The sequence below is a fragment of the Schistocerca americana genome, chromosome 1 (assembly GCF_021461395.2).
Source record: "Schistocerca americana isolate TAMUIC-IGC-003095 chromosome 1, iqSchAmer2.1, whole genome shotgun sequence".
NCBI classification, from domain to species: Eukaryota; Metazoa; Arthropoda; class Insecta; order Orthoptera; family Acrididae; genus Schistocerca; species Schistocerca americana.
In genome coordinates, this window is record NC_060119.1 from 1172526121 (window position 1) to 1172550532 (window position 24412).

A 24412-nucleotide genomic window follows, 5' to 3' on the forward strand; every position below is an offset into this window, starting at 1 on the left:
GACATTGTCTTGCGAGAAGTGCTCTACATTTTTCAATACCCACGTGTCCCCACGAAAGGTGCACGTGCCAGATTAAATCACTAATACATACTTCCGGTACACAGATACACCACAAGTCCTTGTTAACCTCCTTCCGGTAATATAATACCCCATTTTGCACAGAATAATGGCTACCTATCTGATTTCCACCCGAAGATAGGAGTTCTTGTTTGACTTTTCCCCAAGCTGTATCTTCGTCCTGTAAACTAGGCAGTTGCTTGCACGTCTGCAGGAACTTTTTTCGACAAGTAGGGTCTTTCATAACTAAAATTTTGTACTCTGTTGCCTGTTCTAGTATTGTTGTTAACTCAGGCAGACCTTGCGGCAACCGTGACAAAGCATCAGGCACTACGTTGTCGCAACCTTTTATATACATTATTTGAAATTGATATTCCTGCAGAGCAAGCACCCACCTAGTCAACCTGTCGTGCATTAACTTGCATGTCAGCAAAAAACTTAAGGCCTGATGATCACAGAAAATTTTTACATTTTTTCCGTACACATAGTATCTGAACTTCTTCATGGCCCATACTACTGCTAGTGTTTCGAGTTCGGTGACTGTATATGATCGTTCACAACTTGACAACACTCGGCTTGCGAAACCGATTATTCTTACGTTCTTGTTTCCACCATCCTCATCGATTTGAAATAAACACGCGCCTAGTCCGACAGTGGAGGCGTCTGTAGCAAGGCAAAATTCCTTTGACATGTCAGGATGTGACAGTAGATTAGCATTTAGAAGGGCTTGTCGTATTTGCTCAAATGACTGCTGGCACAGTTCATTCCATATCCAGGGTATATTCTTTCTCAACAAGTTTAACAGGGTATTATCATTTAAAAGCTGGTCAGGTATGAATCGTCTGAAAAATGACACTAGACCCAGAAATGCCTTTAACTGTTTCTTGGTTCTAGGAGGAGGGAAGTTCTCAATTGCTGCCATTTTCTTCGGATCGGGCACAATACCTGTAGGTGATATTACATGACCAAGAAATTTTATTCTCTCCCTGCCAAATTTGGATTTTGCGAGGTTTGCTGTTACGCCTACCTCAGAAAATCTTTTTAGTACGCATCTCAGCGTGTCCATGTGGCTTTCCCAATCGGGAGTAGCTATTAATAAGTCATCGACATACAACGTTACCCGGTCCAACAAATCTGGTCCTAATACTTTCTCGAGCGCTGCAATGAAGGCACCTGCACTAACATTTAATCCAAATGGTAAAACTTTAAATTGGTAACTTCTGCCGGCAAACACAAAGGCAGTGTACTTTCTTGATGATTCAGTTAGTGGGATTTGCCAATACGACGAACGCATATCGACAGAGGTCAGATATTTAACTCCATAAAACTTCTGTATCTGTTCATCCAGGTTTTCTGGTCGCGTTCTGACAGGTACAATTATTTTGTTAATATCGCGCGCATCAAGCACGAGACGTATACTGCCGTCCGCTTTCGCTACGGCCACGAGCGGACTGCTGTACGGGGATAGAGATGGTTCAATTATCCCCCAATCAAGCATTTTTCTTATTTCCTTCGTAACTGCCTCCTTCTTTGACCACGGGATGGTGTAGTTTGCGTGACAGAAAGTATCGTGAGGTACCACTTCGATGTTATAGGTGTAGCCCTCGATAACACCAGGTTTTTACGAAAACACATTCTCATAATCTGTAAGTGGCTGAGTCAATTCGTTTTGTTGTGCTTCAGTCAAATGTTCTGACCCCCTAACTTTCATGGCTATCAGTTTCCTTTTTTCCTCTCTGTCTTCAGTAATAAACTCCTTATAACATGCTTGTCTTGTACTTAAGTCAGAATATAAATTCATTACCTGTATTCCTTCGAATCTCGTTTGAAAGCTCCGGCAATATTTACCGTGCACTTCCCGTGTCCTCAACAACGGCAAAATTACACGTCTATCCTCATTCATAAGGCTTACTTCCCCGCACAAGAGGTCGATTTTTGCGTCCCTCTGGCGTAAAAATTCCATCCCCAGGATGCAAGCAACACCTAATCCCTTAACTACTAGGAACGAGCTTTTCATTGCTTCATTTCCTACCGTAAACTCGACTTGCACCTGGTGCTTTATGATATGAGATTGTGCACCTATTGCACCTGTAACACGACAATTCTTCACTGGCAATACTGGTATTCTATTATTTTGACTCAAGTACTTGTAAAAATTTGCGCTCATGACATTGGTTGACGCACCGGTATCGACTATTATGTGTATTGGTGCTCCATACATATCTGCTTGCAATATAGCCTGCACAACACTTTTGTCGGTTCGGTTACATGTCTGCGGTATGTCTACAAGTTCCTTTTCTATTTTTGTTCCTTCATTGCATCTCAGCATACAAAGTTTATGGCTGTCATCCGTGAATGTGCCCTCACTACACCATCCTGCAGCCAACAACGGAGAGCGTATTGTGGCTGTCTTTAGTTTAACGGATGAGCATTAGTGGGTTGACAGTTGTCTGTCACTTCCACTAACCTCACATTGTGGTTCTGGTTTTGCGGTGGTCGGTTGTAATTCCCTGACATATTCTGTGACGGACCTAGGTTGGCGCTCCATTGTGGCGCTGTGTTTTGTTGCCACTGTGGTGTCGGTTCGTTACGACCACGCCACTGGTTTCGGTTGTTCCGCCATTGCGGATTGCCGTTACCATTATATCCATTACTCATGCGTCCATCGTGATGTCTCTTTCGATTTTCACGATTATAACCGTTGCCGTTATAACCATTGCCATTGTTTGTGCCTCGATTCTGTTGCCGGTGCTCTTGCCTATTCCCGTTACCATTTGGTACTAAGTTACTACCGTTACTGTGGCTGCTATTGTAATCGGCTTTGTGTTGATTATAGCCCGCATGGTTCCACTTGTTTTCGGTTTTCATATCTTCGATCAATAGGTCAACAGAATCCACTATGAATTGTTCTATATCGTATTCCGGCACATTGATGAAATATCTTTTAATTTCACTGGGCAACTTCATTTTTATTAATCTGATTATGTCACGATCGGACATTGGCTCGTCCCAGTACCTGGTTTTGTTTATATACTTTTCGAAATATTTGCGTAACGTTCCCATCTTAGGATTGTACATTTCTGGACTGTACAACTCCTTTCGTAGTCTTTCTTGGACGCTATCGGACCAGAATTTTTGCAAGAATGCACCTTCAAACTGTTGCATCGTTAGACATTTTTCGGACACGTCGGTGGCCCACAGTGCCGCGTCACCTTGAATAAAGGAGACCACGAACTGTATTCTTTGTCTTTCCGTCCATGTCCTGGGAAACACATTCCTGAAGCTCTTAATAAATACAACAGGGTGGACATTTCGTTTTTCGCTATTGAAGGGTTGGAATGTCCTGTGTTTTATTACATTGTCCTCTTTTTTGCACATCTGATTGCTACATTCTGGGACATTCATCACTTCGTGATGTGCGCTGCACGGTATCGCGTGTTGTTCGTGCTCATAATTCGCATTAGGTTGCGGTTGCGCACTCGCACCCTGCCTACCGTCAGCGTTATTACAGTAATCAGTATGCGGAGTCGGATTCATGATCTGTCCGCCACTGTTTACATTGCTTTCCAACGCAGACAGTCTCCGCGCGACCTCCTGTTGCCAATTTGGCAACTCCGCAGTCACACGGGACTTAATCTGTGTTAATTCGGCATGTAGTGCGGCAGCGCTGGCGTCAATATTTACACTCGCGGCCGCAGTCGCTTGTTCTACACCTGTTTTTACGTCGCTTTCAATCTTTGCAGATATCTCACGATCCTTTACTTCTAGCCATTCATTTAATTCTTTTTCTACTTTTTGAGCTTGCACTTCCAAATATGCGTCAATACTTTTCCGTGCAGCTATCTCCACATTATCTACGCGGTTGGTTAAAGTCTGGACATTATCTTCAAGCCTAGCCTGCGATATCTGTAATTTTTGCATTTCGCCGGCTAAGCTTTGCGCAAGATCGGGTATTTCTTTGCACGCATCCCGCATCTCGGCTAGTTCGCTTTGGATACTGTCGAGTTTTGCTTCACTGCGCTGCTCTTGCTCAATGAGCTTTTGCGTTAATTTTTTCTCCTGCTCATGCAACATCTGAGCCAGTTTTTCGTCTCTTTGTTTTTCCCTCTGTTCTGACATTCTTTCCTTTTCCCTTTCTTTCAGTTCTCTTTGTTGCTCTTGCTCATGGAGCATCTGAGCCAGTTTCTGATCTCTTTCCCTATCTCTTTCTTCTAACCTGCGCAGAAATTTTGCAAATGGGTCTGCAATCGGTGCGCATACTGGTGCCCCGCTTAATCTAGCACTCGATTGGCCCCCCTGCCCAGGCAGTGGAGTTGTTACTCTATTCCCATTCTGCTGTGGAGCGTCATTCACCGTCCACAGATCCTCGCTCCCCGCTCCGGAAATTATGTTATCCGAGGCGGTGGCTTGGGATTCGTTTACGTATTGCAAATGATCCTCACTTTCCATATTAACAGAATTTTGTTCTTTTGGTACGGATGCTTTAGGTTGTCCTATCTTACCCATACTAAATTCACTTTAAGCCACTGACGAATCTTTAACACTGATACACACACGATTAATTATCCCCTCCAAAAATAAACTCATAAATACACAAAACGAATAATTATCCCTCCAAAAATAAACACATAAATACACAAAACACCGAAGGTATCTCATGTGCACATGGGTTCGATATTCCGCGCAGAGCTACACAGGATGCTTGCACAATAGGCCTTACCTTACTTATTTTTCTTTCTCGCAATCCTTTTTCTTTTCTACACTTTTTCTTCTCCAGATCTCCTCAGGGTGTGGTTTTGTTGTTGTACATGTAAAAGAATTCATATAAGCATTAATATTTTACAACAATTAGACACATACATAATTACATTCACTACAATAGAATCATATTAATCGGGCCCCAAAGTTGCGGCGCCAATCTCGCGTCCGTCACCCGTCGTAATTTAATGTATATATTATTATTGTTATTATTATTTTTTGATTGTTGCCGACTTACGTGGTGGGCCTTCATAAAAATGATATTTAAGTTGAACAATGCAATAAACTTTTCATATAAATTTCCTCGGCTAGTCAGTTGACGTTAAAGCAAAAGATCTTTAGTTATTAATTACAATAGCGGCCCACACACGCGCGAGAGTATTTTTCTTACCTCCGTTGACCATTGTATTGTGGTCGGAGTCCTGGCTCTGGCTCTCAGCTATGGTACTGAAAATAAGAATCTTAAAGCTAAGTATTTCTGCAACTTCGTGCGGCTGTCGAGAAAAATTAATATTATGCTAATAGCGGGCGAGTTTTCCGCTTCCGCTAATTTTTCAAAAGTTAATATCGCCACGTAATGGCGTCGTTGGCTGCATCGGCCGTTGCGATTGTTGAGCTGTAAATTACTTGAATGTAGGTTAATTCAAGGAAGGCGGACATGAAATCGGGATCACCTCTTACAAATTAAAAGTGCACAATAATATTAAATCGTTATATTATATGTTTAACTCATACAAATATGCTTACATTTGTCAGCACACGCAAGATGTCCCTCTAGACACATTCAAGACAAGCGAAGAAGTGAAGACGACTAAAAAATTAACAAAAGAGTGTAACTTGTCGTCTCTTTAGATCATTCTGTCATAAATTATTTCTTTGCAATCTAAACCTACACAGAGAAATTATTATTTTACGGCTACATGATAAAAAATTTGGCACTGGGGACGCTATACCTCCCTTTCAGGTGGCCCCGCAACCAGAAAAGACACGCAGGTGATCGTGCCGGCCAACCATTTCGAAACTATCGGCTGGTAATTTGATCGTTACCAAATGTGTTTCAGAGATACATGTGAACTTCCTGAGCGAAATGCGGTGGGCCCACATCTTGCGTGACATATGTTGAGTTCAGTGCGTCTATCTCCTGTAAGCCGGCTGAAGTGGCCGCGCGGTTCTAGGCGCTGCAGTCTGGAACCGCGAGACCGCTACGGTTGGAGGTTCGAATCCTGCCTCGGGCATGGATGTGTGTGATGTCCTTAGGTTAGGTAGGCTTAAGTAGTTCTAAGTTCTAGGGGACTGATGACCTCAGAGGTTGAGTCCCGTAGTGCTCAGAGCCATTTTTGTATCTCCTGTACGGCAGGTATGACATGCTAGCGAAGCATATCGCAGTAACGCTGGGCAGTTACACAGCACGTCTTTGGTCGTTGAGGGCCAACCAGTTCAAAAAAGAATGGGCCAATGATGAAAGTAGCCGTTACCCCACACGAAACGCTCACACGTTCCCCATACATAGGAACTTCTTGCACTGTGACTGGAGGTGAAGAACCCCATACTAGGCACTTTTCAGTATTCACCTCATCTGTCAGAGAAAAATGAGCTTTGTCTATCCGTATGATGGTCCAGGGCCAGCTCTCGTCAATTTCAATCATGCGTGAAAGTGGAGAGCGAAGTCAACCCGTTACTATCAGTTCAGTGGTGCAATCTGTTGTAGAATGCGGATCTTGTACGGATATCGTGTGAGAATGGTTCGAAGCACCTTCCATACAGTGGACCACGGCATGTTCAACTGTCGTGACACAGAACGCGCACTGCCTGCGCGCGGCGTTGTCTGCCATAACAACAGCGATTTCACCAACCACCTGTGGGAAACCAATCGTCAGCCTCTTCCCGGAGCGACACCCAGGTCTCCAGTTGATTCGAACTTCTTCATCACGCTTTACATAACAGTTGGAGAAAGAGAACCCTTCAGTAATCCTTACAGCCGGCGATATTCTCGAAGTGCAGCTGCAGCATTACTCTTCTTTGATAACATAGCTTCACCACAGTCGCCTTGCTCCTTTTGTCCAAGCTCATGTTGATACGTCAACAAGTGCACTGCTACTGGTCAGGTGTGTGAGACTATGAATAACGATGACAGATCACATCACCTGGTGGCCTTAGTTGGAACTGAATGGTGGTGCTGTGACCGGTGGAAATCATGCATCGTACTCTAAGAACATCATTGCTACCAAGTTTGGTACTCGCACGGTACTTAGTTTCCGCGTTATAAAGTGTTAAATAGGGAGATTTTAGTTATAGCCACTGGGAATATAAATTTTGAACCCCCTTATTATGACATTTTGTACTAAGTTCCTCGTTTTTGTATAATAATATATAAATGTCTAACTTTTTGTGCACTATATGACAACCACTTCTGTATAATAAGCGTTATTAAACTGAAGGATTCAAATAAATAGTAAACTGTTAATTAAAGTATGTCATAAATTTAACCCATTTTAAGACATACAAATATATTTTACATAGCGTTAGCATTTAGTAAACGTAAATAGGTGTTAGTGTTCTCGATTTAAGTCGGAATTAGCGTGCAGGCTAGTCTATGCACCGAATATCCTCTCGTTCCTGGAATTCCTCCACTTGTGCAGTTCGAATGCGTCTACCATAAAAATGTCGGTCCTCATTGCACCTCTGAATAGATGCACTTTGAGCAGCAGAACAGCGTCCCAATAAAAGTAACCGTCGGGTGTTCCACTTTCAAAAATATGGAGGTCAGTATACACATGAAACATTATTGGTCCCCATCCCATAAGACATAGATCACAACAATCATGTTCGACAATGTTCCTGGGCGTATCACGTGTTCCCTTCACTCGCCATATGAGCGTACGACCTGAACCTCTACTGAGACTGAATCTGCTGTCATAAGAGAATGGCACACGAACCCACTCCTCGTTGCTGCAATCCCTGTGCTCTTGGAAACATCGCAAACGGTGCCACTGGTGTGTCAATGGTGCACAACGTACTGATCGTCGAGAGAAAAGAACATCCCTCCGTCGCCGTGCTACTGTGGGCTCTCAGACTGCGTGCCTGGCAGTCATGTTAAATCGATGAAACTGCACTCACGGAGAGATTTAGCTGTTCGTATTTCCCGCACGCTGTTCGAGAGCAGACTAGAACAATGGAGAAATAACTTTATGGTGGTTCGATGAAACCCCTAATATGCACTTAATTGTGAATTGCAGAGTAATAATGTAGATGAAGGCGTAACACTATTATACTTCTGTAATAACCGTGAAACATTAATTTAATAATTTATTTACCCATAGCAATTCTTCACGATTTTTTTTACATGAAGTTATCTTGTATCGTTCCACAATTTCAATGTGATACTTTCTTTCTATACCTCTATGTGGTTCGTATCAAATTTAAAGCTCACTGTAAGTTTTAACTATAAATTACAAGGTTTTCGGATAGTGAACTGATAGTGGTTCATTAATTTCAACATGTTTTGTTTTCTGAGTTTAGCATCAGCAATTAACTAACTGGTTCTGTCTCTAAATACATTCTCAGCTAGTAATTACAACGACGTATTAACGTTTCTTACGTTTTCTGTGCTAATAAGATTACTTTGGTAAGTATATTGAATGAATTGTACATTAAGCAATTAATAACTAAGAAAGAGGTCTTTTCGGTGAAATAAGTTCATACTGTTTCCAAAGGAGGGTGTCGAGTATATCTTCGAAGTGATGTTTATCGTTTTCCTCTTTTCGTTCTTATTTCAGTTTCCTCGATATCTCCCCTCCACGTTTCACTGTTGTGTTAGGATGTACTTATCTTAGGAAATGTATTGGTGCGAATAACTATCTGTACCGAACCAGTAATGGCGGATATCTTATTTTTCTTAACATTAATGTCTCTCTTATGTTATTAAGAGATTACCAAGTGAAAAGTGGGTGGAAGCTGTTTTATAAACCGCAATAACCGGCTTGGCCGAAATTTGTATAGCCGGCATTGTGGCTATTTCAACGAAATAACTACATATTTTCGTAACTATTTAGAAAATTGCCTTCATTTAATTGAACGTATGCTGACAGCAGATTAAGGAGTAAATTATGACAGTTGAAACATTCCAGAATCATACAGGTGCGAAAAGACGAAACCAAGCCAGTTTTTCCGAAAGTGTTATTTTGTGTCCTAGCATCTTTAAATCCGTAGATTTTTCGTCAGCTTAACTCGCCTGTCCTTATGAAGGAGAGTTAAATACTGACTCACAGAATATTCAATAGCATCACATTTTCATAAACCGTAAATGCTGTAATACTCTAATAATACTTTACAAAAAAAATGAAGAAATTTTGATGTTATATCACTTTTGAAATTTTATTAAGTGTTAAGCAAATGGTTTATCAGTACACAAAACGCTGAATTTAGTAACATCAATTTACACGACTCTCCCGAAAGCGGTACAAAACCAAAAACATTTTGACTTCTTTTCAGTAACACCGGACGCTCCACTGCACCATTTTCCATAGTTTAACTGCTTGCTGAATATGCGAAAGTTCAACTCTTACGTAATTGTTCGGATTTAATGTCTTCCGTTACCAGTTGCAAATAACCTCGCAAAAGAGAAACAACGAACAGGTGAGAAACAGTTGAGAAAATCAGCCTTTTCCCGTTAATATCTTTTTTTTTCGATTTGCACCAAAGTCGAAGCTGAGCAGCGAAAAACTACTTCTGTTCTGCAACAGCGTTTGGTGCTAAGAGTTAGTCGTTTTCGCCCTCGACAGGCTGCTGCTGTTCCAGTCTTCCGGCCTCCCATTTCTTCCTGTCTGTATTCTTCCCATTTTAACGCTTGTCTCTCCTCTTTCTTCCGCGCGGCTTCCACGTTGAAATCTTCCTCGTCGCAAATTTTGATAAATCTTCGAACGTACCGGTACCAGTGAATGTCTGTATTCTTCAAAGATTTTGCAGTGGAGCACGTTATCTCTATTGGTCTCCACACTTTATTTCGAAATTTATCTTGTAACGTTACCTGCAGACTTCACATATAGTCCTATTCCAGTGTTCTAATTGTCCCCCTAAATCTTCACTTTTGAGGCCACATCTCTCCTCCTTACAGAACTATGTTCTCCACCACACTTTAATAATTTCTGTATTATTCCATAATATGTCATGGAAAGATTTAGAAGATCTCATCCCCGTTGTTATTGTGAACTGTATCATTTTCACATGACCAGAAATTTGCAGTTTCTGCAGGATTTCAGTTCTCCTTCCCCATGTCAAAGATTTATCTCCTACTTAGGCGGTAGCCCTGGCGACCGTGTGGCAGAACGATCACCTTCTCGCCCAGTCTCTCCGCCCAGCAACGGCGGCAACCGCGTCTGCGGCGACCTGGAGGCGGCACCTCCCCCTCACTGGAAGCGACATCGTCTGGGGCGGAGTTCACCTCGGCGACCGTTGAGACAGCAGTCGCGTCACTCACCTGCACACAAAACGAATACTCACATTGAAATGCGTAAAAGTAGACTCTTCACGAATATGTATTTTAATGTCCGCACAGCTTAAAAGTGTTTTGGAAAGAGCTAATATAGGTTGAACATTGACGTTGCAATAGTGCGCTGCCGAATCTGTACATCGGTTTACCAGTGAGAGCTCCGCTAAGAACGAAAATGTGAATATAGAAATTAAAATACGCAAGTATTGTGTTATTAGTATCAGTTGATTAGGCACTATTAATGTCTCCATATATTGACAACTCGTTCGTAGTTCGCGTGTGTCGTATGGACTACCATGCATTTCGCTGCACTCGGCCATGTTGACCATTTAGTTCTCGTTCCGAAATAGTGGTAAAATATTTCTGCATTTCTGTGCAAGAGATGGTTTCGCAGTGCAGAATGGAATCGGAAGAGAAACGGTAACACGAGATTTGTGTTTAACGTCCCGTTGAGAACGAGGCCATTACAGCCCGAGCACAAGCTGTGATTAGGTTCAAAAATGGTTCAAATGGCTCTGAGCACTATGGGACTCAACTGCTGTGGTCATAAGTCCCCTAGAACTTAGAACTACTTAAACCCAACTAACCTAAGGACAGCACACAGCACCCAGCCATCACGGGGCAGAGAAAATCCCTGACCCCGCCGGGAATCGAACCCGGGAACCCGGGCGTGGGAAGCGAGGACGCTACCGCACGACCACAAGATGCGGCGCTGTGATTAGGGGCGATGTGGAAGGAAAGGGGCCGTGCCATTTTGAAGCAACCACCACAGCATTCCCTTAAGCGATTTAGAGAAATCACGGAAAACCTAAATCAGAACGACCGCAAACGGGTTTGACGCGTCGTCCTCCCAAAAGCGAGTCCAGTGTGGTAACCACTGCGTTACTTCCCTCGGTACAACGGAATTGTCAAGGGTCATGTGCTACTTACCTTGTTTGAGTAATCAGTGATCAACATTGAGCATAGTCTATTACCTCCTACCCGAAAAGCGCAATGTCTATTTCAAACTAGTGCTGTTTCTGAAGAAAGGAATTTAATGTCGCTCGGCCTTGATCCCCTTTAAACACTTGTAAGAAGTCGACTACACTACTTTTTGCTGATTTATTTTAATTCGTTACATTTCACGGGACACTGTCATCAAAAACTACACTCCTGGAAATGGAAAAAAGAACACATTGACACCGGTGTGTCAGACCCACCATACTTGCTCCGGACACTGCGAGAGGGCTGTACAAGCAATGATCACACGCACGGCACAGCGGACACACCAGCAACCGCGGTGTTGGCCGTCGAATGGCGCTAGCTGCGCAGCATTTGTGCACCGCCGCCGTCAGTGTCAGCCAGTTTGCCGTGGCAAACGGAGCTCCATCGCAGTCTTTAACACTGGTAGCATGCCGCGACAGCGTGGACGTGAACCGTATGTGCAGTTGACGGACTTTGAGCGAGGGCGTATAGTGGGCATGCGAGAGGCCGGGTGGACGTACCGCCGAATTGCTCAACACGTGGGGCGTGAGGTCTCCACAGTACATCGATGTTGTCGCCAGTGGTCGGCGGAAGGTGCACGTGCCCGTCGACCTGGGACCGGACCGCAGCGACGCACGGATGCACGCCAAGACCGTAGGATCCTACGCAGTGCCGTAGGGGCCCGCACCGCCACTTCCCAGCAAATTAGGGACACTGTTGCTCCTGGGGTATCGGCGAGGACCATTCGCAACCGTCTCCATGAAGCTGGGCTACGGTCCCGCACACCGTTAGGCCGTCTTCCGCTCACGCCCCAACATCGTGCAGCCCGCCTCAGTGGTGTCGCGACAGGCGTGAATGGAGGGACGAATGGAGACGTGTCGTCTTCAGCGATGAGAGTCGCTTCTGCCTTAGTGCCAATGATGGTCGTATGCGTGTTTGGCGCCGTGCAGGTGAGCGCCACAATCAGGACTGCATACGACCGAGGCACACAGGGCCAACACCCGGCATCATGGTGTGGGGAGCGATCTCCTACATTGGCCGTACACCACTGGTGATCGTCGAGGGGACACTGCATAGTGCACGGTACATCCAAACCGTCATCGAACCCATCGTGCTACCATTCCTAGACCGGCAAGGGAACTTGCTGTTCCAACAGGACAATGCACGTCCGCATGTATCCCGTGCCACCCAACGTGCTCTAGAAGGTGTAAGTCAACTACCCTGGCCAGCAAGATCTCCGGATCTGTCCCCCATTGAGCATGTTTGGGACTGGATGGAGCGTCGTCTCACGCGGTCTGCACGTCCAGCACGAACGCTGGTCCAACTGAGGCGCCAGGTGGAAATGGCATGGCAAGCCGTTCCACAGGACTACATCCAGCATCTCTACGGTCGTCTCCATGGGAGAATAGCAGCCTGCATTGCTGCGAAAGGTGGATATACACTGTACTAGTGCCGACATTGTGCATGCTCTGTTGCCTGTGTCTATGTGCCTGTGGTTCTGTCAGTGTGATCATGTGATGTATATGACCCCAGGAATGTGTCAATAAAGTTTCCCCTTCCTGGGACAATGAATTCACGGTGTTCTTATTTCAATTTCCAGGAGTGTATTTCGTCATACAATGAGTTACTTCCAAAATCGCTTAAAATATAAGAAATAAATACCGTAGAAACATTTGAAATGTGATGTTATAGAAAAATTCTGAAGATTAGACGGTTAGAGCACGTGGCTAATGAGGAGGAACTGAATTACAGAGAAAACAAATTTGTTACACCACCTGACTAGAATAAGTGATCGATTAGTAGGATACATTATGAGACATTAAGGGATCGAAACGGTCAGCACCCGAGTCGAGCAGGGATTGGGGGTAAAAATCGTGAGGAGACAAAGACATCAATTCGATTCGTAGATTAAGAATGATGTAGATTGCAGTAGTTACTTGGAGATGATGGGGCTTGCACAGGATAGAGTAGCATGGAGAGCTCCATGAAACCAGTCTTTGGACTGAATACAACAACAACAACAAATACCGAGATAGTAAATAAACCAAAAACCCCGTTAAGTTTAAGATGACATTAATATTACTAATACATAGCAGTGCAAGGTTCAAAACCACTACGAGGAACTTCTATAAACAATAAAAGCAGTGTTCCACAAACAGCGCTTTAAAACAAGAGATGTGAATGTGAAGCTGTTGGCCGTCTTTCATTTTCTCATTTCTGCTCTAAGCCACTCAAATTAATTGATCTAGGACAGTGCATACAATTCCGTACAATTGTTAAGGAAGCATAGCGTAAGTGGAATAATTTCCTCCGTTATGCATTGACGGAATCCATCGTTGAAAGAATTACTCCTTCTTAACAACAGTAAACTTTATTTGGGTTTAGATGTGCATTCTGATTGTTTCGTCTCCTTACATGAACATGATATTTGGAAAAATGTCATCCGTAAAATTCCGAAGACAGGATGGATAAATAGCCCGCCCCACCACCAGCGTGGACTAACACGCTGCTTCCCGAGCGGGAAGGCGTGCGTGCCGGTCCCCGGCACGAATCCGCCCGGCGGATTAGTGTCGAGGTCCGGTGTGCCGGCCAGCCTGTGGATGGTTTCTAAGGCGGTTTTCCATCTGCCTGAGCAAATGCGGACTGGTTTTCCTTATACCTCGTCACTTACACTATTCACTATGTCGGCGATTGGTGTGCAAAGACTGTCTCCACGTACGCGAACGCGAACATCGTAATGTACCACCCAAACATAGGGGTTACACACGTGACGTTCCAGGGAAGGAGGGGGGGGGGGGGGAGGGGGGGTCCACTGGTGGCCGAACCGCACAACAACCCCAAGTTCGGTGTGGTTCGGTGGTGGGGTGGGTGAGCTGCTGTGGACTGTTGTGGGTTTGTGAACCACTGAGGGCTACGGCGGACGAAGCCTCTCCGTTGTTTCTAGGTCCCTGGTGTAATACACAATACTCACAAGCGTAAATAAGTGTGAGAGCTATCGCACAACCTGCTCAAAATCTCGTGCATCCAAACTGCTGATGAGAATAATACACCGAAATGTGGAGAGGCATATCTGGCACTGTGACTGACAGCGGAAGGAGGGCTGAAGAAAAATCAAGACATGGTCGTAGGGTAACTAAACATTCAAAAATTTTCCAACTGTGTGTAACGGTGTACGACATTCTAAATTCCGAGAGAGGTAGGATTAATTTATAAATGAAAATTGGAAAACGTAGCTTTAAGGTCTCGGGTTGGAGTGTAAGAAAGGACGCAATCGTTCAACCCTACTTTTCAGTGATTACAGCACAGAAACAATGATGGAAATTAAAGAAAGTTTCAAAAGCTGGTCTAAAATTCAAGGTTAAAGGATATGAATAATGATATTTGCTGATGACAATGCTGTCATCAGTGAAAGTGAAGAAGAAGAATAGATTTGTTGCATGAAATGAACAGTCTAATGGGCACTGAACGTGGATTTAGAGTAAACCAAAAAAATGAGAAAAAGAATGAGAAGTGGAAAAATGAAAATACCAGTAAACTTGACGCCAAAATTAGGGATAACGTCGCAGAAGCATCTAGGGAGTCCTGCTACTTTGAAAGGGAAATAACCCATGATGGAAGACTTCAGGAGGACATAGAAACCGAAGTAGCACAGTCACAGAGAGCAAATGTGGCCAAGACAAGCCTACTGGTAACAAACAAAAGGAATCTACGTTTGGTGGACAGCATTGTTCTGGTAGTGAATCATACACCGTGGGAAAACCAGTACGGAAAAGGATCGAAGGGCCTTAGATGTGGTGCTGAAGAAGAATGACACGAATCAGGTGGACTGAGAAAATAAGAAATAAGGTTGTACACAGAATACGATAAGAAAAGAACAGTGAAAACAAGGGACACGATGACAGGACATGGACTACGATATCAGGGAATAACCTCAGTGATACTAGAGGGAGCTGTAGAGGGAAAAAACTGATTTGAAAGACAGAAGGTGGGGCACATTCAGCATAAAATTGAGGCCGTAGGGTGCATATCCTGCTTCTTCATGAAGAGGTTATAGCATGTTGAGGAATTTGTGGCGCGCCGCAGCAAAGCAGTCAGTACACTGTTAAGTCAACGCAGTAGAACGCGCTGGGGACGTGTTGGTAACTGCAGCGGCCGTTTGGAGGCACTGCCTTCAAACACTATGACGTCTAGATGACCACGGTTGAAGACTGCTACCGTTTTGTGTTGTATTTTACGAACATCTTTACTCAAAAGCACATTTGGATTTTAGTGATGTACGCATTCAAACATAAACCATTTTCTTTGGTTCGCTTCTAGATTTTATCTCACACTAAACCGATATGTTTTCCTGTAGTCCCTGCTCCCCTTCAGTACAAGACTATACACACTCAGAAATAAAGAAATGTTGCCAGATTTATCTCTTATATTAGTACCCTGTCCTGAAGAAACTTCCACAATTGTCTCATGACTTTGCTACATCAAAATGTTGTGTTAGCAAGATGGAACCGACAGTGACATTGAACTGTATTTCCGTGGATCCTTTTTAAAGTTATTATGTTTACGAGGGATACCAACGCGCTTTTTTAATAACTTGGTCGTGACCCAAGGGAGGGTCACTCACAGTGAATACGAGATGGAAGAACAGCTTATTCCCTGACGCGCACAAATTCAGAATTGGAATTTGACTGCCCTAACGTTCGGTGTACCTTCAATATTCTAGCCCTCCCTGATAATCATTACGTCGTCTTACCTTCCCCATGGTGCGCTCCTCCTGCTGTGTGTCCTGTAGCAAAGGACTGGCGTCTCCTCCATGAGCTGACATCGGCATCTTCTGCGGCTCTTCTGACTTCGGAAGACCACCCTCCTCTTGACCGGGGCCCAAACGGAACCGCATCCACACCACGTTGAAATCCTGTAAGAGGTTTATTTTCGTAGCCATGTTTTCATTTTTTGTTTTTCCTTTATTTATTTAACCGGTATTTAACCATAATCTAAGACACTCATGTTTTTCGAGACAAGATACTGTGATTTTATTACTATGTAACTAGTAACATGTAATTTTCTCAGAGGGTACCATTAAAGTCCGACTTCCTGTGTAAAACATATATCATGTTAATATGGCATGCTGACGGCTTTATATGGCAAAGTGGACGAGAGCATACGCTCGTTGTCTCCGTGAAGTTAAAAACCGGGTATGGTGACCCACTAGTATTAACTGTGGACTCAGTACTGATGTTACTCTCCGCTTAGGTTCAATCATGTCCATTTATAAGTAGTTGCTTAGCGAGGAAACCGTAACCCGAATCATCCGTTTCACTCTTTTCAGTTTAGTTAGGACAGGGTGGTCAATGGCAGCATCACGGCGGGGGTCACACGACAGGATGTGCTGCTGTGCAGAAGACACTAATCAGCAAGGGAAAGTGCAGTCATTTGTCCATGAGACTACAAGAATCCTCATTCTCAAGGAAATGGGTCCATTTTCTTTAGATATCTCTTTCAAGGACTACAAGACGTGCTTGATATGTATTGTGTCCACAAAACAAAGTGGCAACAAAAATAAAAGTTAATTTTGTTTCGCTATTTAACGTGCCTTACTGCCCGCTCCTCAAGATTTATTCATTTATCCGTCAACAGATTCTTATCATGTTTCACCACGTGTGAATGTAATTACTGCTCTGTTGCATCAGAATTGGGACAAAATTAACACAGAAAATAAATAATCGGCTTCAATTTAAAGATGTGTTGTTAGTTGGCAATTTGTTGCGTAAGCAGCTAGTTTTCATTCACGCATTCATTGCATAGTCTATCTGGAGCTAAGATGAAATCTAACAGGAGTGGAAGAATGTTTGCAGGAATAGAAAAATCGAGGCTGGGAGAGTACTATCAACGCCAGAGGTGATAAATGACTGCATAAAAGAGAATAAAATGTACGGATTGGTCATATAGCAGACGGAGATTTTTCAAGGTTCATCTCCATCACGTCCGACACGCCTCCTTGCCGACACAGTGGCATCACAGTAAACGCGCTGAATCCGCCTACATACCATAAATACCGTCCAATCGCCGGGTCATCCTCTGCTACTGGCGTCATTGAATGCGGTATGGAGGGGCGATGGATCAGCACACACTTCTCCACGTCATTGTCAGATTTCATTCACTGGAGCCGCCACTTCTCAGTCTCAATTGTTCCTAGATTAGTCTCAGGAGACTGAGTAACACGTTCCCGTCCTCCCACCAAGAAAATTCGCTGGAATTACCGGAAACTGACCCTGGTTTTTCCATGTGGAACTCAGATTACTGACCCATTAGCCGCCGTGACAGTCACCCAGTAAAACTATGTTCTAGCCCGCTGCAGAAGATAACCTTAGAGCTATCAATAAGTGATGGCTCGCTTTTAGCTACCAGTATCTGTGGCTGCTTTAGAAAATACAAAATTGCTTTCGCTGTTCTGTAATGTCATGTGTTAGTTATTGACCAATATGGTTATGTAGAATCTGGGTTCCCCTAAGATTCAGTGTTACATTCTTCACACTCCTCGACGCTGCTAACCTGTGGGTCCAATGGTACAGGGTCTGCGTCGTCGTCACAGACCGCTACGACACGAAGATCTTCCGTGTCTGTCTCCCGCCCACAAGGGAGACAGAAAAAGGCGAGAGCTCTGCGGAACATCTGCGAAGATAAAAGAAGTGTAAACATATATGAAATGTTATCCTCGATTCAAAAATTAGTGGAGAAGAATGGCTGCGGCACAGATGTGGATTTGTGGGAATTACAAAATTAGGGACTGGTGGTGCGACGGCTTTTACTAGAAGTTCCAAGCCTCATCAACATGCTACAGAAAGCTCTGAAAATGAAAGAATTTCTGGCAACGTACGATTTTCGCCGACATTAAACAGTTGCTTACAAAAACCACGCTTTGTGCTCAGAGCATATCAACTGCGCTGTATATGACATCAGTTCTTCAAGCAGAGTGCGTTTTTCTAGCCCTATACTGGCGAATAAATGGGAAAACAAACTATTTCACGTAAAGAGAGTTTGGTTCCATCGTTAATTTAGAAATTTTGTATGAACGATATATTAATGTGAAACACAACGGAGTCAAGAAAGCATCCCATATCATATTTCTCAGGAAGTAGGTATTCTTCAATTTAAGTGATAGGTCAGGGGCCATGGACACTGTATTGAATAGATTATCGTTATTGTTGTAGTTTACTACAAAGATAAAAATGGTCAGTCGTCAGATGCACAGGGAAGTCATATTTGGTTCTATTTACCGGTTTCAAGGCTCAAATCAATGGTGCGTCAACGTCAAAATAAGAATAACTCCATAGTGTCCTTTGAAACAGAGTTTCATCTAAAAAAAATGTCATACTTGTTATGAGTGGCAAACAAATAACTGTCAAATTTCGCACCGTACATAGTATCCGCGAGAAAAGTCAACTACCAACCTAACGTAAATTACTCTTTAAGCCAATCCTGCGATTTTCTCGATTGGAGATGATGATTGGTAAATGGACAGTTTAGAGCGCAGCCAAGGTCAAAAATGCAGGAAATTCTATATTTAATCAATGCGAAAAATACGTTGCAGAAAGCACACTTCGTATCAGTAAGCACCGCTGTCTATCTTATGATCGGCAATTGCCAACCATCCTCGCATGTTCGACGACCGAGCGAGAATGTGGCGAGCGTTAAAGAGCAAAGAATCGTTATGCCGAAGATTGTACTTCATAATATATTAAAAACGTAAAATTCAGTGCTGTGTTGCACTAGCTCGTGTTCGAATCCATACACAGCCAAACTGCAAATATGGGTTTCTTCTTGAATGTCGTACTGAAACTGAAATATAATTAGGATATTCAGTTCTGCGTTGATGTATGAATGGCTAGAAAATAAAGAAATGTTGATATTTAATTCTGTTCCAAGTGATTATTAGTTTCGACTTGCTTGGTTTCTTATGATGACTGGTTACGAACTTAGCTAGAAATGTTACTCTTTGACTTTGGTGAATTCTTGTTAACATGTTACTAGACGTCCTGCAAATACACCACGGGCAATATCGATAACGGCAAGAACAGTTATCATCTTCGACACAGGGCAGAGTATAACCGTTAATGCTCCTCGTTTCACTCCCAGCAATTTTGGTTGTTTTCTTCGGTTACTGCGTAACCACGCACTCGGAAATCGCCAAATTCAGCTTCATCTTCCGTTGTATAATCAGACAGACATGTAAATATAGTCGACTATTGCAGAACATACTTGTATTGGAAGTCACAAAATGTGCTAAAATTACTAAGATGAAAAAAATATATACGTATATTTACATGTAGTTGGGTGCATACCTACGTCCTTCGATTCCACATACAGCACATTAACTATTACGCTCACACATTTTCATGGAGTATTAATCTCCTATCTTGGATATCTTACATGGCCTTGGAGGCTTATATCGTTGATGCACTATTAACGGACATTTAACAATAATGGTGACATGTTCGTGATAAATTATGAATGGACCGTTTCCTGTAATTCTGCAAGTTATAATAAAAGTTTATCTCATTTGTAAATTATTCATGGTAATAACTTACTCCTGAGAGAGAACTCTTGCTTGGAGGAGACAACTATCGATAAATCCTTGTATGTCGTTTAATTAAAACAACAATCATAATAAATTGTACCAAGAACGTCGCGTTTTCATAAATCTCTAATACACGTACGTGAAGCCTTGTGGGATGCCCGTACAGAACGCTGACGAAAGTCGACAACAGTTACTACTGTTTCGATATTGCGCGTTTGCAGGAAGTGTTCTGAAACGAGTGTTAGCCGAGAATTTTCCGCATCCTGTCATAGTTATCAAATTTCTCTCTCCCCCCCCCCCCCCCCCCTCTCTTCTTCTGCTTAGGCACATTTCAGTAACTCATGTCAGATCTTAATACCAATCAGAAATATCGTAGTAGCCTCGGGAATTTATACTAAGGCGCCGTTTTGTGTGGCTTATCCGTATGTCGATGACTGCATCTCGAAGCATACAGGTTTCCACTGGCCTGTCGGTTAAACGAACCTAAGAGCCTGTAGAATAGGAGAACCGCCACGACAGGTGACAACGTTGGTTCTTGTTCGTAACGAAAAAGGAAAGATTCATTTCAGTTAGACTCACCAGTAAGCAGCAATTATGACATGTAAATGCACTACGGTCAGTCTGTCTGCAAATGACCCCAAAGGAATTCCGAGACACCTGTTGCAAACACACCAGCCTAATCACATTAATGAATCAGGACCACGTTGTGGTGGATTTTTTGTGTTGTAATTGGTAAGGAATAGGGAGAAGTGTGGGAAAGTGTTTGGGACACATGTGTCTTATTAATTAAGGGCTGAGTTCAAAATAAATACGACCGATTTACTGCCACTTCGTTGTCCAGTCAGAGCATGGGTGTGGTGCTCGTCACAGTTTCCCCTGCTGCTGTCCAAGGCTTTGCGATATGGCTGAAGTCCTAAGAAAGCTCTAGAACGTCTTTAATGCAAGTGGCTACTTTTGAAGTGGCAATCAACTTTGTTTAAATTTATCCCTAACTAAAGCTTCTCAATTGCGCGTTCTTCTGCATTTGTCTCGAACTTATCCCTTGTTGTTACTGCGTCGGCGAATTAGTCTGAATATGCCAATGCTCGGAGCCACCTGTGGTCTAGGGGCAATGTCTTTGAATAGAAATGAAAACGTTGTCGGACCAGGCTTAGAAACCAGCTACCGCTTAAATTTTGAATTATAATCAGCATGGTCGACCGAAGACTTCGGCAAAAGAATTCACCGCCATTATATGAACGGCCTTGTCAAATTTGCAGAGGAGCGGACAAAGGTACAGGGCACTCTCTTGTTCTTTGGGTGGAAAATTTCCCCTAAAGGCAGAAGAATTAGCAATGATCAACGGCATGCGGATGCAGAAACCAATGCAAACCATTGCATGAAAGAAACGTAATCGGTATCCACGGGACATGTGGTCTGTAATTGAAAAAGTGTTACGATGATCTCTCCATTGGCAAAAGATACCGGAGGAGTCCTCAATCGTTATCTGCTGGTGGGGACTGTCAACGGGGAGGTGACTATGAGAAAAAGACTGAATAAGCAAAGAAAGGATAGCGTTCTCCGAGTTGGAGTGTGAAATATCAGAAGGCTGAATGTGTTAGGGAAGCTAGACAATCTGAAAAGGGAAATAAAAAGCCTCGATCCAGATATAGTAGGGGTCAGTGAAAAGAAACAGATAGAAGACAAAGATTCCTGGTCAGGGAAATGAAATGGATAGAAGACAAGGATTTCTGGTCACATGAGTATAGGGTAGTATCAACATCATCTGAAAATTGTATAACGGAAGTAGGATTAGTTATGAATAGGGAGGTAGGGCAGAGATTACGTTGCTCTGAACGGTTCGAAGTTAGGATAGTTCTTATCAGAATCGACAGTATACCAACACCAACAACGATAGTTCAGGTGTACATGACAAAGTCACAAGCTGAAATTGAAAAGATAGAGAAACTATATGAAGGTACTGAAAGGGTACTACAGTACGTAAGGGGAGATGAAAATGTCACAGTCATGGGGGACTGGAGTGCGGTTGTAGGTGAATGAGTAGAAGAAAAGGTTGCAGGAGAATATGGGCTTGGGACAAAGACTGAGAAAGGAGAAACACTAATTGAGTTCTGTAACAAATTTAAGCTGGTAAAAGTGAATACTTTATCTAATAAACACAGGAGGAGGAGGTGTACTTGGAAAAAACAGGGTGCTACGGTAAGATTTAAGTTAGATTACAACATCGTCAGAAGAGATTCCGATAACACATACTGAATTGTAAGGCGCAGCCAGCATCAGACAATGTAGTAGTGATGAAGAGTAGGCTGAAGATTAAGTGTTTAGTCAGGCAGAATCAGTATTCAAAGAAGCATGACTCGGAATTACTAAGGAATTACGAAATGTTTTTTAAGTTCTCTAATGCTATTAAGAAATATTTCAGCAGGCAATACAGTTGAAAACGAATGGACATCTTTAAAAAGGGCAGTCGCAGAAATTGGGAAGGAAAACATGGGTACAAATCATATAACTGCGAAGAAACTATGGGTAAACGAATAAATACTTCAGTGGATCGATAAACGAAGGAAGTACAAAAATGCTGATGTAGTTTCAGAAATACAGAAAAACAAGTTGCTGACCAACGAAATAAATAGGAAGTGCAAGGAAGCTAAGACGAAATGGTTACAAGAAAAATGAGAAAAAAACGAAAAAGAAATGGTTGTCAAAAGGACTGAATCAGCATAGAGGAAAGCCAAAAGTAGCGTCGGTGAAATTGAAATCAAAGTTTGTAACATTAAGCGTGCAACAGGAACTCCACTGATAAATGCAGAGGAGAGAGTTGATGAATGGAGAGAGCACGTTTAATTTTCTTATGAGGCAGATGATTTATGTGATTTGATAGAAAAAGAAACAATAGTCAATTTAGAAGAGGTAGGGTATCCAGTATTAAAATAAAAATTAAGACAACTTTGGAAGACATGAGATCAAATAAGGCAGAAGGGATAGATAACAATCCAACCGGAGTGACAACCAAACGACTATTGACGATGGTGTGTAGAGTGTATGAGTCTGAGTTTCGGGAAAAACATCATTCGCACAATTCTGAAGCCAGCAATAGCCTGGAAAAACGTTCGACAATGTAAAATGATGCAATATATTCGAAATTCTGAATTAAATTCGTGTAAGATGTGGGGAGAGGCGGGTAATACACAATACACATGAGCCAAGAGGGAATTGTAAGAGTGGACAACCAAAACGGAAGTGGCCGGATTAAAAAGGGTTATGACAGGGGTGTGGTCTTTCGCCGATATTGTTCAGTTTGTATATCCAAGAAGAAATAATGGAAGTAAAAGAATGGTTCAGTACTGGAATTAATGTTCCAGATGAAATGATCTCAGTCAGTGGTAGGAATCGCTGAAGAGATTGCAATCCTGAGAGAAAGACAAGAAGAAATACAGGACCTGCTGAATGAAATGAACAGTCCAACGAGTATAGAAAATGGACTGAGAGTAAATCGAAGACAGACGAAAGTAATGAGAAGTACCAGAAATGAGAACTGCGAGATACTTAAAATCATGACTGATGGTCACGAAGTAGATGAAGTAGATGACGTTAAGGAATTCTACATACCTAGATAGCAAAACAACCAATGGCGGACGGAACAAGAAGGACACCGAAGGCAGACTGATACTGGCAGAAGTGGCCTTCCTGTCCAAGAGAAATGTACTAGTGTCAAACACAGGCATTAATTTCAAGTAGAAATTTCTGAGAATGTGCATTTGAAGTACAGCACCGTACGGTAGTCAAAGATGGACTGTGGGAAAACCGTAACAGAAGAGAATCGAAGCATTTAAAATACAACATAAGAACGTTGAAAATTGGGTTTACTGATCAGTTAAGGAATCTTGGAGGGTCTGCGCAGAATGGGAGAGAAAATCAGGTCGTGGAAAACACTGTGAAGTGGAAGCGAATTAGTTCGATGTTTCTAGAGAAAGCTGTAGAGTTCAGAAACTGTAGAGGAAGACAGAGATTGGAATACACTCTGCAATAATTGAGGACATAGTTTGCATGTGCTACTCTGAGATGAAGGGTTTGGCACAGTAAGGAGCAAATAGTGGGCCACATCAAACCAGTCAGAAGACGGATGACTAAAAAAAAAGTCACTGTTAAGGGTAGAGGGTGACTGGATGTCCTTCTCCTCGGCACCTCTGCCCCCCTCAGCCCCCCCCCCCCATCCTCTTTCGAGGGAAAGGAGTATGTGCAGTCTACCTGCCTAAATGTCGTGTTATTGCATGTAAAAGTGTATGAATGTTTACGAAAAGTTTGCACTACATGTAATTGATACTAGGCTGCCTGGTTTGACGAGGTAAGAGCTTTTACATGGCACCGATTATTTAATTTGGAAACTGAATCGCAGTAATACCATATTCCACGCAACAGTTCCCCCCATACCTGACTTACCGCCAGCAGTGTACAATGATCGGAATAAAGAGGTCGCAGTGAAAGAATGTAGTTGTCATGGGTCCTATTAGAATTAGTGCTGAATCCATTACTATTTCTGTTATATGCTAATTATGTGAAGACCTTTCATC